Source organism: Chiloscyllium plagiosum, unplaced genomic scaffold (genome assembly GCF_037043375.1).
Source record: "Chiloscyllium plagiosum isolate Xiang-an unplaced genomic scaffold, Cpla_swu_hap1 HiC_scaffold_7, whole genome shotgun sequence".
NCBI lineage: Eukaryota > Metazoa > Chordata > Chondrichthyes > Orectolobiformes > Hemiscylliidae > Chiloscyllium > Chiloscyllium plagiosum.
The window spans coordinates 84,297,914-84,310,576 of record NW_028270145.1 but is presented as its reverse complement, the minus strand read 5'-3'; the positions used below and the strand labels follow the sequence as shown (position 1 = coordinate 84,310,576).

Here is a 12,663-nt window from a genome sequence, read left to right as displayed (position 1 = left end):
TTTTCCTCATTTTCATAGTGGAGTGGCTCAGGGTGGGCAGTGGTTCATGGGTACAGTCATTTCTTCTGTAGCATGATAGTTATGTTCCTGTGCAGGCCCGTGCGATACAAGAACTGTGCAATTCAAGTAGCACTTAAAGCGTTGGCGATGCAATTGTGCTATAGCCTACACATATTTTAAAAGTTCACGCTTTAGAGATAGCGTCCCCATTCGTCAATCATGTTACAGCAAATTCACATTGGCGAAACACACATTAAAGCAGACATTGAAATGATCAGCTGTCCCCATTCAGCTTGAATTCTGGGAGCTCCTCATGTCTGAAATCCAGATTAAAGTGATTAGACCACATAAGAACATACTTGTTCTCAGAATATTTCTATCGGATAACCAGGATACCACATTAGAGAGTTGAGGTGCCCTTTTGGATATAGTTCCAGGACACAATGAGGTAGTGGTCAAGTATAATTTGCAAGATCAGGTGCTCTTTAGATTGTCACATGATTATGTATAAAAGATGAATACATTCTTTGAAATATCCAAATAGTCAAGATCTGTGAAGCCACGTCAAGAATTGTCAAAGCCTTTTAAGTAGTATTGCAACAACGAGGACTCATTAAAATGTTTTTTTTTAATTATTGAGAGGGCCTTTCTGAATAGATTGTTGTCAGCAATGTAGAACATGACAACTAAACAGAAAAACATAAAATTAGGAGCAGAGGCCATTCAATAAGATCAAGACTATTTTAATTGCAACCTCAAATCCAAGCTTCTGTCAACCTTTCAACTGCTTACTTAAGAAGAATAACTTCATAAAATCCCTACAGTGTGAAACAGACCATTCAGCCCAACAAGTCCACACTGACTCCACGAAGAGCATCTCAACCAGACTCACCCCCCACCCTATCTCTGTATTTCCCATGGCTAATCCACCTAGCCTGCACATCGTTGGACTGGGGCAGAAAACCAGAGAACCCAAAGGAAACCCATACTGATATGGGGAGAATGTGCGAGCTGTATTAGAACCCGCCTCACAGTGTGTGTGAGGCAGCAGTTCTAACCATTGAGACACCACGTCACCCCCAAACTACAACAAACAGAACTTTATGTTTCCTCCTGTGTGCATGGTTACTAGGTATTGTTGTGATCAAAATTGATGTTATTGTTCAGCAAGTCAAATCCATGCCTAAAATCTGGCTTGATTGATTTATTTTTGTTTTGTTTTGCTTTTAACAAAACAGTTTCCTGGTGAAATATATGCACTTAATCCTATATGCTTTGCTTTAGCCAGAAAACATAAAAGCTTAGTAACAAAAGAAATTAAGATAAGATAGAGAAAACTAGACTATCTAATTATAACACAAATTCAAAGATTTTAAAATGTACAGTCGAAGTATAAAAAGACAAACTTACAATAAATGGTAAATGAGTCACACAGTCTACATTACAGTATGTGTTGGCATGGGAAGTGAAGGGGGTAAGGATAATGGGTGGAAGCAGATGTTAATTTGGAGTTTTAAAAAATTTATTCGTGGGACATGGGCGTCACTGGCTGAACAGCATTATTACCAGTCCCTAGTTACCCTAGAGAAGGTGGTGGTGAGCTGCCTTCTTGTACCTTTGCACGCGACATGCTGTGGGTTGACTCACAATGCCTTTAGGGAGGGAATTCCAGGATTTTGACCCAGCAACACCCAGTCAGTGATATAGGAGCCAAAGGCATGTAGAGGGGACATAGGGTGGCATAGAGGTTATTGAGTTCTATGGAAGATGAGAGGTGACATTTTATAGCATGGGGATTGTGAAGGGTAGAGAGGAGTTATGTTTATATTTTATTTTACTTTCTTTTGATCCATGGATGCAATTCTGAAACACTGAGGCAGACTTTCTGTGTAACCCATCCTGGGAACCAATAGGCAGCCTCAGCTTTTCCAAGATTGCTTTCCCAGTATCAAAACCCTACCTGACCATCTCGATGGAAAATGGTAACTGTGAGCAGTCATTTTTTGGTTCACAGATTGTGTACTGCACTGCCATTGATGCAGTCAACTTTGGAATCTTGCCCCTTATCTCAGTTATTGGTGACCATGGCAACTAGAATTGATTGTTGTAAAAATCCATCTGCCAGATTTCCATCCCTAAATCTGGCATCTCTAGCTAATCTGGTCTACATGTGACTCCAGATACACAGCAACGATGTGGACTCCTAACAGTCCCCTGAAATGACATTGTTGAAGGGTAGTTAAGGCATTACCAGAGACACCTATATGCCTCAAAAGAATAATAAACAATCTATTTAAACGTTAAACTTAAAATTAAGTTATTTGCATTTATTGTGATATTTCCTATTCTTATGTTTTATGGTCTGAAACTGCTGATCAAGGGCAGTTTTGGGACAGGCATTTAAAAAAACTATATAAGTATGCCAGAACTTCCACATGGTCAAGAAGTGAAAACCAAATTGCAAGCCATCCTCATCAGGCGAAGCTCTCTTCTCCTTGTGTGTCTTGAATGCATAACTTTTTTAAGTGCAATCCAAACTGTTAAAGGAATATGAGTAAGATTGTCCATCCCTCAAGTCTGCTTTACTATTCACTTAACTGGTGATTGATCTCCATTTCAATTCTATTTATCCACTTTGAAATATATCCCTTATTAGTCTTCCTGAATAAAAATCTATTGATTTCAATGATTTTCAATTGCAGTGCTTCCATAACCTTCTTGAGGCAGCAAATACCAAAGTTTGTTTATTTTTTGTGTGGATAATGTGCTTCTGAACTTTACTCCTTTATGAGCCAACTGTAATATTAAATTAATGCTTTCTTATCTGAATACACCTACCAGAGAAAGTCATTTCTCTGCATGGACCATACGGAATTTCTTAATCATTTTAAATAACTTGATTAGATTATGTCTCAAACTTTTAACTTCAAAGGATTTCAAATTAGGTTTATGCTATTTGTCCTTATAGTTGAACTGTTTTAAATTGCTATTGTACACTGATCCATTTCCATTAAAAATGTTTGGTATGCCAAATTGAACACAATACTGCATTAGCCTTTTATAATTACCTTTTGTGTCTGCATGTTAGCTGTTAACAGTCTGTGTGCATGAACACCTAAATGCTTTTGCTCTCCATAGCTCATAATATATTGGTATTGGTTCACTTGGTACTTAGTGGTTGCATTTGTATTATAAATGCCTGTCACTTTAGAAAGCAATTAATCTTAGTTACATCAGTCAATTTTGCAAGAGGCTAAGTTACCCAACAGCTTTATTTGCAGATAAAATCATTCACAACTCCAAGAGTAACATCCTGTTTAATTTCATTCAAATAACCCAGCAACTTTGAACAAAGTCCAAAACGGAATTCATATATTGTTATTTGAACTCATTTGAACAGCTAGTTTTACAGATTGGTTCATAGTTTTGACAAACTCTTGACAGGAAAGTCATAGAGTCATGAATGAGTACAGCACAGAAACAGACCCTTTGATCCAACTCATCCATGCCAACCAGATATCCTATCCTAATCTGGTCCCATTTGCCAGCACTTAACCCATATCCCTCTCAACCCTTCCTGTTCATATACCCAACCAAATACCTTTTAAATACTGCAATTGTACCTGTCTCCACCACTTCCTCCGGCAGCTCATTCCATACATGCACCACCCTCTGTGTGAAAACATTGCCCCTCAGGTCTCTTTTGTGTCTTTCTCCTCTCACTCTAAACCTATGCCCTCTAGTTCAGGACTCCCCCACCCCAGGGAAAAGATCTTGTCTATTTATCCTATCCATGCCCCTCATGATTTTATAAATCTCTGTAAGGTCACCCCTCAGCCACCGACGCTGCAGGGAAAACAGCCCCAGCATATTCAGTATCTCCCTGTAGCTCAAATCCTCCAACCCAGGCAACATCCTTGTAACTCTTTTCTGAACCCTTTCAAGTTTCACAACATCCTTCCGATAGGAAGGAGATCAGAATTGCACGTAATATTCCAATAGTGGCCAAACCAATGTTGTTAACTGCTAATTCCTCTTTACTGGTCCTGACTTTATCTGAAGCAGAAAGGTATTCCAACTTTCGGAGTAGTATTTTGCCTTTGCTTCGGATGCAACCAAATCATAATCATCAATCCAAAGTGCATAACTATGGATATTGCAATTCTGAAACGAAAACTGTACAAATTGGACCACAATCGGCAGGTCAGTTCATGTACAAGGAGAGAGAAGTGGAATAATTCAGCTGAATATTAGGTTGTCCCCACCTTGTTGGTTCAGAGGTGTGTTCCTGTCCATCTGGCTAAAAAAAGTCATGCTCATTGATATTATGCTATATATGACCCTATCAAGCAGAGAGTGGATATTCCATCTCTCAGTTGGAGGAAGTTTGGCTTCCAGAATTAATGCTCCCTGTGAGCTGCGTGACTGGCTAGCCATTCACAGGTCCCAGGCATGCTGTTGCATTGAGTTCTCATTCAGGAAATTGCTGCCACACACGGACCTTGAACATAGCTTGAGAGTAGCCAGTAATCTGATTGGTTGGCACATACTGCTGTCTCAACAGTGCTAGGCCTCAGGAGGTCCACTTTAGGTTGACAATTTTGATTTGGCTGCAACAGAATCAAAGATCAATCAAACGTTCAATAAATTATTTTCTTTATACGCAGCATAATTCCATGATAAAAACAAATTCATCTGATAAATAGACCACATTATTACATCTGATTTACTGTGCCCATTTTAAACAAAATTTCACCTTCTTCAGAGTTACTGTGACAGCTTGTCCATTACTGCTTATGTTCCAGAACTTGATATAAACAAAGACATGCATCCCTTCAGCTGAAAACTTAAAAAAACCCATGATACATCTAATCATTGGGTCATCACCAAGTTTCATATGTTTCTTCCTTCCCATTTCATTCTGATCTAAATTCATTTTACATTTAACTTCATTTCTTCTAATCCAGCAAACATTAGGTTAATATCAACCCCTTCCACAGGGATGGGATGGGGGAATACAAGTGGAGGTGGGGGTGGGTTCTGGAGGTCTAAGGGATCCCTATGGGGATTTTCTCCTGGAGTGCTCTGGATGAAGACAGGGAACACACACACAAAAAGTGAAAGCTCCTCCTTAATTCTAATTTTGTCGCCTCAGGTGGTCAACAATTGTACTTTCCATAGTTTCCTCCCCACTCTTGTGACTCTCATTCCCATTTTGGCATGGAAATGTAATATTCAGGTCAACTGGCTTGTTAACAAGGTCAATGAAATCTTAATGAATTATTCAAATTGGCAAGAGTGTGGCTGATTTTGGTCCCCATCCACCTATTGGTATAAGTTGGACAGGGATGATAGTGGGCTAGTCATTTCTGATATTTCACGTGTCACCTCTCCCTCCTCCACTGAAAACACTTTCTCTGGGAAGCCAGAAAATCTGCTGATCTTAATTATATCTGACTTAAATTTTTGATCTTTATTGTCTCTGAGGACATTTGAAAGACAACTTGGATTTGAAAAGTGAATCAATGAAGCAAGGATAATAGCCACAGTTAAGACCCAGTGCATTTGCCACTTAGAAACACAAATGACAAAAATGCAGCAAATAAGATTTCTTGATGGTATAAGTCATCGGTGTTTTCTGAAAACAGCCAATACATAAGCATTTGTCCTCCCAATTAGATTTGTTGAATAACCCTGTTGTAGTCTGCTAATTGTTTCCAGCATTGATTTGTTTTTCTTCTTGGAAGCTGACATCATTTTGCTCTCAATAATAAGAGCTGGACAGCTCCTTGGTGGCAAATTCTCAGAAAAGCCAACCAAATTGTTCCAGTTTCCAAGCAGTGAATGTCAGAACCCATTTTACAGGAAGGAATTTACAGAAAATATAAATTTTAAAATTACAAAGACAATGCTGAATGACAAAGAAAACAGGACCCTATATTAGGATAATTGAGTATATATGTTTTTTTTTAGTGACTTAATAACAGAGGTTCAATTATTCCATAAAAGAAATACTTAAGTAAACATACTTAAATTAAAAAAACCCTGGAAAAATTCAACAAGACAGCCAAACTTTATGGTGAGAGAAGCAGAGTTAATCTTGTAGAATAATAATTGTTAGTCATATTTAAAAGAATTTCAAAAATTAACGGTATACAATTAAATATGGAGGCAGAGAAAAGCTGGAGATGGACTGGTCAAGTCACCAGGTGGAAAGAACAAAAGAAACATCTAAGCAGAATAATACTGGAAAAATCAGATTGGCAGTAATAGCGGGTTGAGGAGTTCATAGAATGCTTTTAAAATTGTTTCTTTGATCAGTATGTTTTGAAATCAACCAGAGAGCTGGTTATATTAGACAACATACTGTGTAATGTGACAGAATTAAGTAAATGATCTCATAATTAAGACATACCTAGGTATCAACCTAGCAAACACAATATAATTGAATTTTACCTTTTATTGGAAAAGTAGAAGACTGGGTAGAAGATAAGTGTATTAAACTAAATAAGGACAACTACATGAGGATAACAATTGAACTAGCTGAAATAAACTGGCAGACCAGACAAGAAATCAGATCAACAGAGACATAGTACATACATTTCAGGGGATATTTTAGAATATGCGTACTCCCACTCTTGATAAAATTCTAAAATGAAGGACCTATCACCTAAAGAAGTTGGGGAAAGCAAAAAAAAACTGTGGATGCTGGAATCAGAAACAAAATAGAAAAGGCAACACGTCTGGCAGCAGCTGTGGAGAAAAAGCAAAGATGATGTTTCAGGTCCAGTGATTCTCTTTCAGAACTGAAAGCACCAGACATAAGGAAAAACACAAAACAACTGTGCAAAGATGAGTGGCCGGTCAGAATGTAAAGAGGAGCAGAGAATGACTTAAAGGTTAATCAGGAGGAATAAATTAGAGTATGAGAGGAAGTTAGTAAGGAGCATAAAAACAGATAGCAAGTGTTTCTACATGTGCCAAAAATAAAGAGAGTAAGTGATTTGAGTATTATAATATCAGCAGTGACAAAAATTGCTGGAGTCTATTATAAAAGATGTGATAATGGAACATTTGGAAAGCTGTAATGGGGTTGAACATAGCCAACATGGATTCAGGAAAGACAAATAATACATAACCAATTTGCTGGAATTTTTTGAGTATGTGAGTGGTAAAATAAGCAAGGGAGAACCAGTGGATATGTTGTATTTGGAATTTTAGGAGACATTTGGTAAGATCCCTCATAACAGTTTAATGTTCAAAGTTAAAATACATGGAATATGGGTTGACACATTGGCATGGATTGAGAATTGACAGGAAACAAAGAGTGGGAATAAATGGGTCTTTTTCCAATTGACAAGTAGTGGTTGGTAGGGTACAGTAAGAATCAGTATTTGGGCACAATTTATTTACAATTATATATATATATAATTTTATACATACATAAGTGACTGGAATGAGGGAACCTAATGCAACATTTCAAAGTTTGCTGATGACATAAAACTGGACTGGATTATGAATTAAGACCAGAAGACATAGGAGCGGAAGTAAGGCCATTCGGCCCATTGAGCCCACTCCGCCATTCAATCATGGCTGATGGGCATTTCAACTCCACTTACCCGCATTCTCCCCGTAGCCCTTAATTCCTTGTGACATCAAGAATCTATCAATTTCTGCCATGAAGACATTTAGAGTCCCAGCCTCCACTGCACTCTGTGGCAATGAATTCCACAGGCCCACCACTCTCTGGCTGAAGAAATGTCTCCGCATTTCTGTTCTGAATTTACCCCCTCTAATTCTAAGGCTGTGTCCACGGGTCCTAGTCTCCTCGCCTAACGGAAACAATTTCCTAGCGTCCACCCTCTCCAAGCCATGTATTATTAGATTAGATTACATTACAGCATGAAACAGGCCCTTCGGCCCAACAAGTCCACACCGACCCGCCGAAGCGCAACCCACCCATGCCCCTACATTTACCCCTTACCTAACACTATGGGCAATTTAGCATGGCCAATTCACCTGACCTGCACATCTTTGGACTGTGAGAGGAAAACGGAGCACCCAGAGGAAACCCACGCAGCAAACCCACGTGCAAACTCCACACAGTCTCAGTCACCTGAGGCGGGAATTGAACCCAAGTCTCAGGCGCTGTGAGGCAGCAGTGCTAACCACTGTGCCACCGTGCCACCCACGGATCTAATAAGTTTCTATTAGATCTCCCCTTAATCTTCTAAACTCCAATGAATACAATCCCAGGATCCTCAGCCGTTCCTCATTTGTAAGACCTCAATTGTAAGAAGGATGCAAGGAGGCTTTACTTTGATTTAGACAGGTTGAACAAGTTGCTAAATACATGGCAGATGCAGAACAACGTGGCTAAATGTAAAGTCATGTACTTTGGTGTGAAAAACAGAAAGGAAGAATATTATATGAATGGTGACATACTGGAAGTGTGGACTTTCAAGGGGATCTGTGTCTCCATGCACATGAGTCAATGAAAGTAGAAGGGCAGTGCAGCAATCAATTAATAAGGTCAGTCGTATATTGAAATTCATTGCAAGAGGATTTCAGTTCAGAAGTAAAGATGTCTTACTGCAGTTACACAGCACCTTGATGAAACTGCACTTGGAGTATTGGTGCATTTTTGTTCTTCCTATCTTACCAGAGAGGGAATGCAATTGACATTCATTCAGCTGACCCTAGGAAGACAAAGTTGTCCTATGAGGAGAGATTGATTTTAATTGGCCAGTCTTCACGAAAGCTTAGAGGATGAGAAAGGATGTCACTGAAATGCATAAAATTCAAACAGAGCTGAACAAACTACATGCAAGGGAAATGTTTTTTCCTAGTTAGGGTGTTTTGAATCAGCAGACTTAATCTCAAGATAAGGGCTAGACTGTTTTAGACTGAAATGAAGAATGATTTCTTCACTCAAAGATTAATGAATGTGTGAAACTTTCTACCACAGAAGACTGTGGAGGCCAAGTCACTGAAGTCAATGAAGAGATAGATGAATGTTTAGCTTGTCAAGACATTAAGTGTTATGGGGGCAAAGTGTGAATATGGCATTAACAACTTCAGAAATTACAGAAATGTGGCTCAGGGTTGGACAGGACTGGCAACTTACAAAAGCAATAGGAAGGATAGAAAGAGAGGCAAGAGAGGAGAGGGAGCGGTGTTTTGGATAACAGGTGGCACAACAGCTGTACTTAGGGAGCATATTCCCGGAAATACATCCAGGGAGGTTATTTGGGTGGAATTGAGGAATAAGAAAGGGATGTTCACCTTATTGGGATTGTATTATAGGCTACCTAATAGCCAGCAGGAGATTGACAAAAAATTTGGAAGCATTTTAACTTCCCAAACACAGACTGGGACTGCTGTAGTGTTAAGGATTTAGATGGAGAGGAATTCGTTAAGAGTGTACAAGAAAAAATCTGAGTCAGTATGTGGATGTACGAGTGAAGGTGCAAAACTTGATCTACTCTTGGGAAATAAGGCAGGGCAGGTGACTGAGGTGTCAGTGGGGGAGCACTTGGGGGCCAGTGACCATAATTCTATTAGTTTCAAAATAGTGATGGAAAAGGATAGACTAGATCTAATAGTTGAAGTTCTAAATTGGAGGAAGGCTAATTTTCACAGTATTAGGCACGAACTTTCAAAAGCTGATTGGTGCACATGTTAGCAGGTAAAGGGACGACTTGAAAATTAGAAGCCTTCAGAAATGAGACAGTGAGAGTCCAGAGATAGTATATTCCTGTTAGGGTAAAAGGAAAGTCTGGCAGGTGCAGGGATACAGCCTTGACCAGATCAAGATTGATAAAGTTGATGTGCTAGAAAGTTTAGAAAACATTAAGAGTGACAAGTCCCCAGGGCCAGACCAGATTTTATCCTAGGCTGCTCCGGGAAGTGATAAAGGAGGTTGCTAAGCCGCTGGCGAAGATCTTTGCTTCCTCACTTTCCCTGGGAGTCGTACCGGAGGATTGGAAGAAGGCAAATGTTGTTCCTCTTTTCAAGAAGGGTAATAGGGAAATCCCTGGCAATTTCAGACCAGTCAGTCTTACATGTGTGGTCAGCAAGGTTTTGGAAAGAATTCTGAGGGATGTGATCTATGAATGTTTTTCAAAGCATACCGTGATTAAAGTCAGTCAGCATGGCTTTGTGAGGGGCAGGTCATGCCTCACAAATCTTATTGAGTTCTTTGAGGACGTGACAAGACAGGTCGATGAAGATTGAGCAGTGGATGTGGTGTATGTGGACTTCAGCAAGGCATTTGGTAAGGTTCCCCAGGATAGGCTCATTCATAAAGTCAAGAAGTCAGGAAGTATGGGATACAGGGAGAGTTGGCTATCTGGATTCAGAATTGGTTGGCTGGCAGAAGGCAGAGAGTGGTTGAAGATGGAAAGTATTCTGCCTGGAGGTCAGTGTTGAGTGGGGTCCCGTAGGGAAAGATGTAAAAGATACCACAGATGGTGGTGAGTGCATGGAATAATCTACCAATGGAAGTGGTGGAAGCTGGAATAATTATAATATCTAAAAGGCATCTGGATGGGTATATGAATTGGAAGGGTTAGAAGGATATGGGCTAAATGCTGGCAGATGAGACCAGATTTATTTAGGATATCTGGTTCGCATCGATGGGTTGGAATCAAAGGGTCTGTTTCCATGCTGTACAATTCTATAACTCTGTTTCCATTAATTTGTGCTATATGTTGAACTCCAAAATTTTAATGATGATTGAGTGAGCAATCACCCTGAATTTTCTGGGACCCTCCTGTTATTGGGGCTGCTGTCTAATTTATCAGATTCTTTTATGCTGGGACAGGTTTTGTCCTGAATTTGTGACAGCCTTCCTCTACCTCTAGATCAACCACTGAAAGTATGTCCTCTTCCACCTAAAATAGGCAAGAGATGAGCTGTCATATATACTCAATAAGGAAGACTGTCACCCAGGAGAACTTAAGAACTAATGGACATAGGCTAAACAACCAATATGACTCTAGTAATTAGTAAAGCAGAAATTGTTGTATTATAGCAGGTCAATGGCTTTACAGAAAGCAATTCAATTCTATCTGTGCAACATGATCTCAGTCAATCTCCTTAATGCTGCAAATAATAGAACATTTTCCTTTATCCCACAGACTGGAGACCATCAAAGTGAAAGTGCATGAGTGTTAAATACTGATCACAAACCTATAAAATCATTCTCTCCCACAGAATAAAAGAAATGCCTATCATTCCCCTGTAGCCACTAATGAAAGCCAGTTATGAGGCATATCAATTTACTTTGGTCTTTGGCTAATTAAGTCTCTGAAAAAGAATATGTTGCATCTGTGAATAAAATAGAAGAAAAACTATGAACAATTCATGTGCAAAGTGACATTGTTGAATCATTTGTACCATCATTGTGTTCTCAGATTTGTCAGCTTTCTATTTCTGCTATCACGATTTGATGTGACCCTAGCATTAGCGGCAATGTTGTAGAAGGCTCCTAAATCCAATCTCTTGTTGCCTGTAATAATATTTGTCTGGATTGTGTGGAGCTGAAGAGACTTTGTGGACTACTCCAAATATCCCTCACAGATGCAGGGCCAACCTTCCCAGCCATATCTACTTGAGGCAATTGAGTTAAGAGGCATTTGGATGGGTATATGAATATGAGTTTGGAGGGATATGGGCCAGGTGCTGGCAGGTGGGACTAGATTGGGTTGGGATATTTGGTCGGCATGGACGGGTTGGACCAAAGGGTCTGTTTCCATGCTGTACATCTCTATGACTCTATGACTCTATGAGTCATTGGCAGACATGCTGATGTGAGATCACTACCCTAAGGGTGGTCTCCTCAGAGGAAAACCCATGGGACAGCTGTAACCCACTCCTCCACATGGATGTCAAATGGTTTCTCCTTCAGAAGTGGCATCTGGAGGGAGGTCCAGATACCTAGCCCCACTCTTGCCTAGTCATTGTTGCACTGAGTCCATGCCTAGAGTGTTGGAATAAAGTTCAGCATGTGTCTGTGTCAATTGCACAGTTTGGCTTTCTATTTCAGTTGTCAAACTTTCCTTTGAGGAAGTCTTGTGCTCAAATGCATAAGAATCAACGTAATGTTATGCATAACCTTTGGTCTCATTACCATATGTTCTGATAATCTCTGCTGCATTTCCAACAAGCATCTTGTGGCAATGATCAGAGAGTCATCATTAGCACAGGGCTCAGCAGGTGCCTGATTCATAAGTTCATTAGATATAGTAGCAGAATTAGGTCATTTGGCCAATCAAGTCTGCTCCACCATTCAGTCATGACTGAAATACTCCTCACACCCATTTTCCTGCCTTCTCCCCAAAACCCTTCAACCCATTACCAATTAAAAATCTGTCTAACGCCTTCTTAAATTTACTCAATGTCACAGCATTCACTGCATCTTGGGGTAGTGAATTCCACAGATTCACAACCCTTTGGGAGAAGTAGTTTCTCCTCAACTCTGTTTTAAATTTAAAACCCCTTATCCTAAGACTATGACATCTCATCCTCGAATGCCCCACAAGAAGAAGCATCTGCTCCACGTCTAGTTTATCCACACCTTTTATCATCTTGAATACCTCAATTTGATCTCCCCTCATTCTTGTAAATTCTGCTTTTACTGCAAGAGAAAGTGAAGGTTTA

The 12,663-nt window shown here is 39.7% G+C and overlaps 1 protein-coding gene across 1 annotated transcript in view; it reads left to right on the top strand.

Moving 5' to 3' along the window:
- LOC122551725 (low-density lipoprotein receptor-related protein 1-like) overlaps nucleotides 1–12,663 on the top strand; it is a 1,910,187-nt gene that overhangs the window by 1,305,591 nt on the left and 591,933 nt on the right. The gene's annotated exons all lie outside the window — the stretch shown is intronic.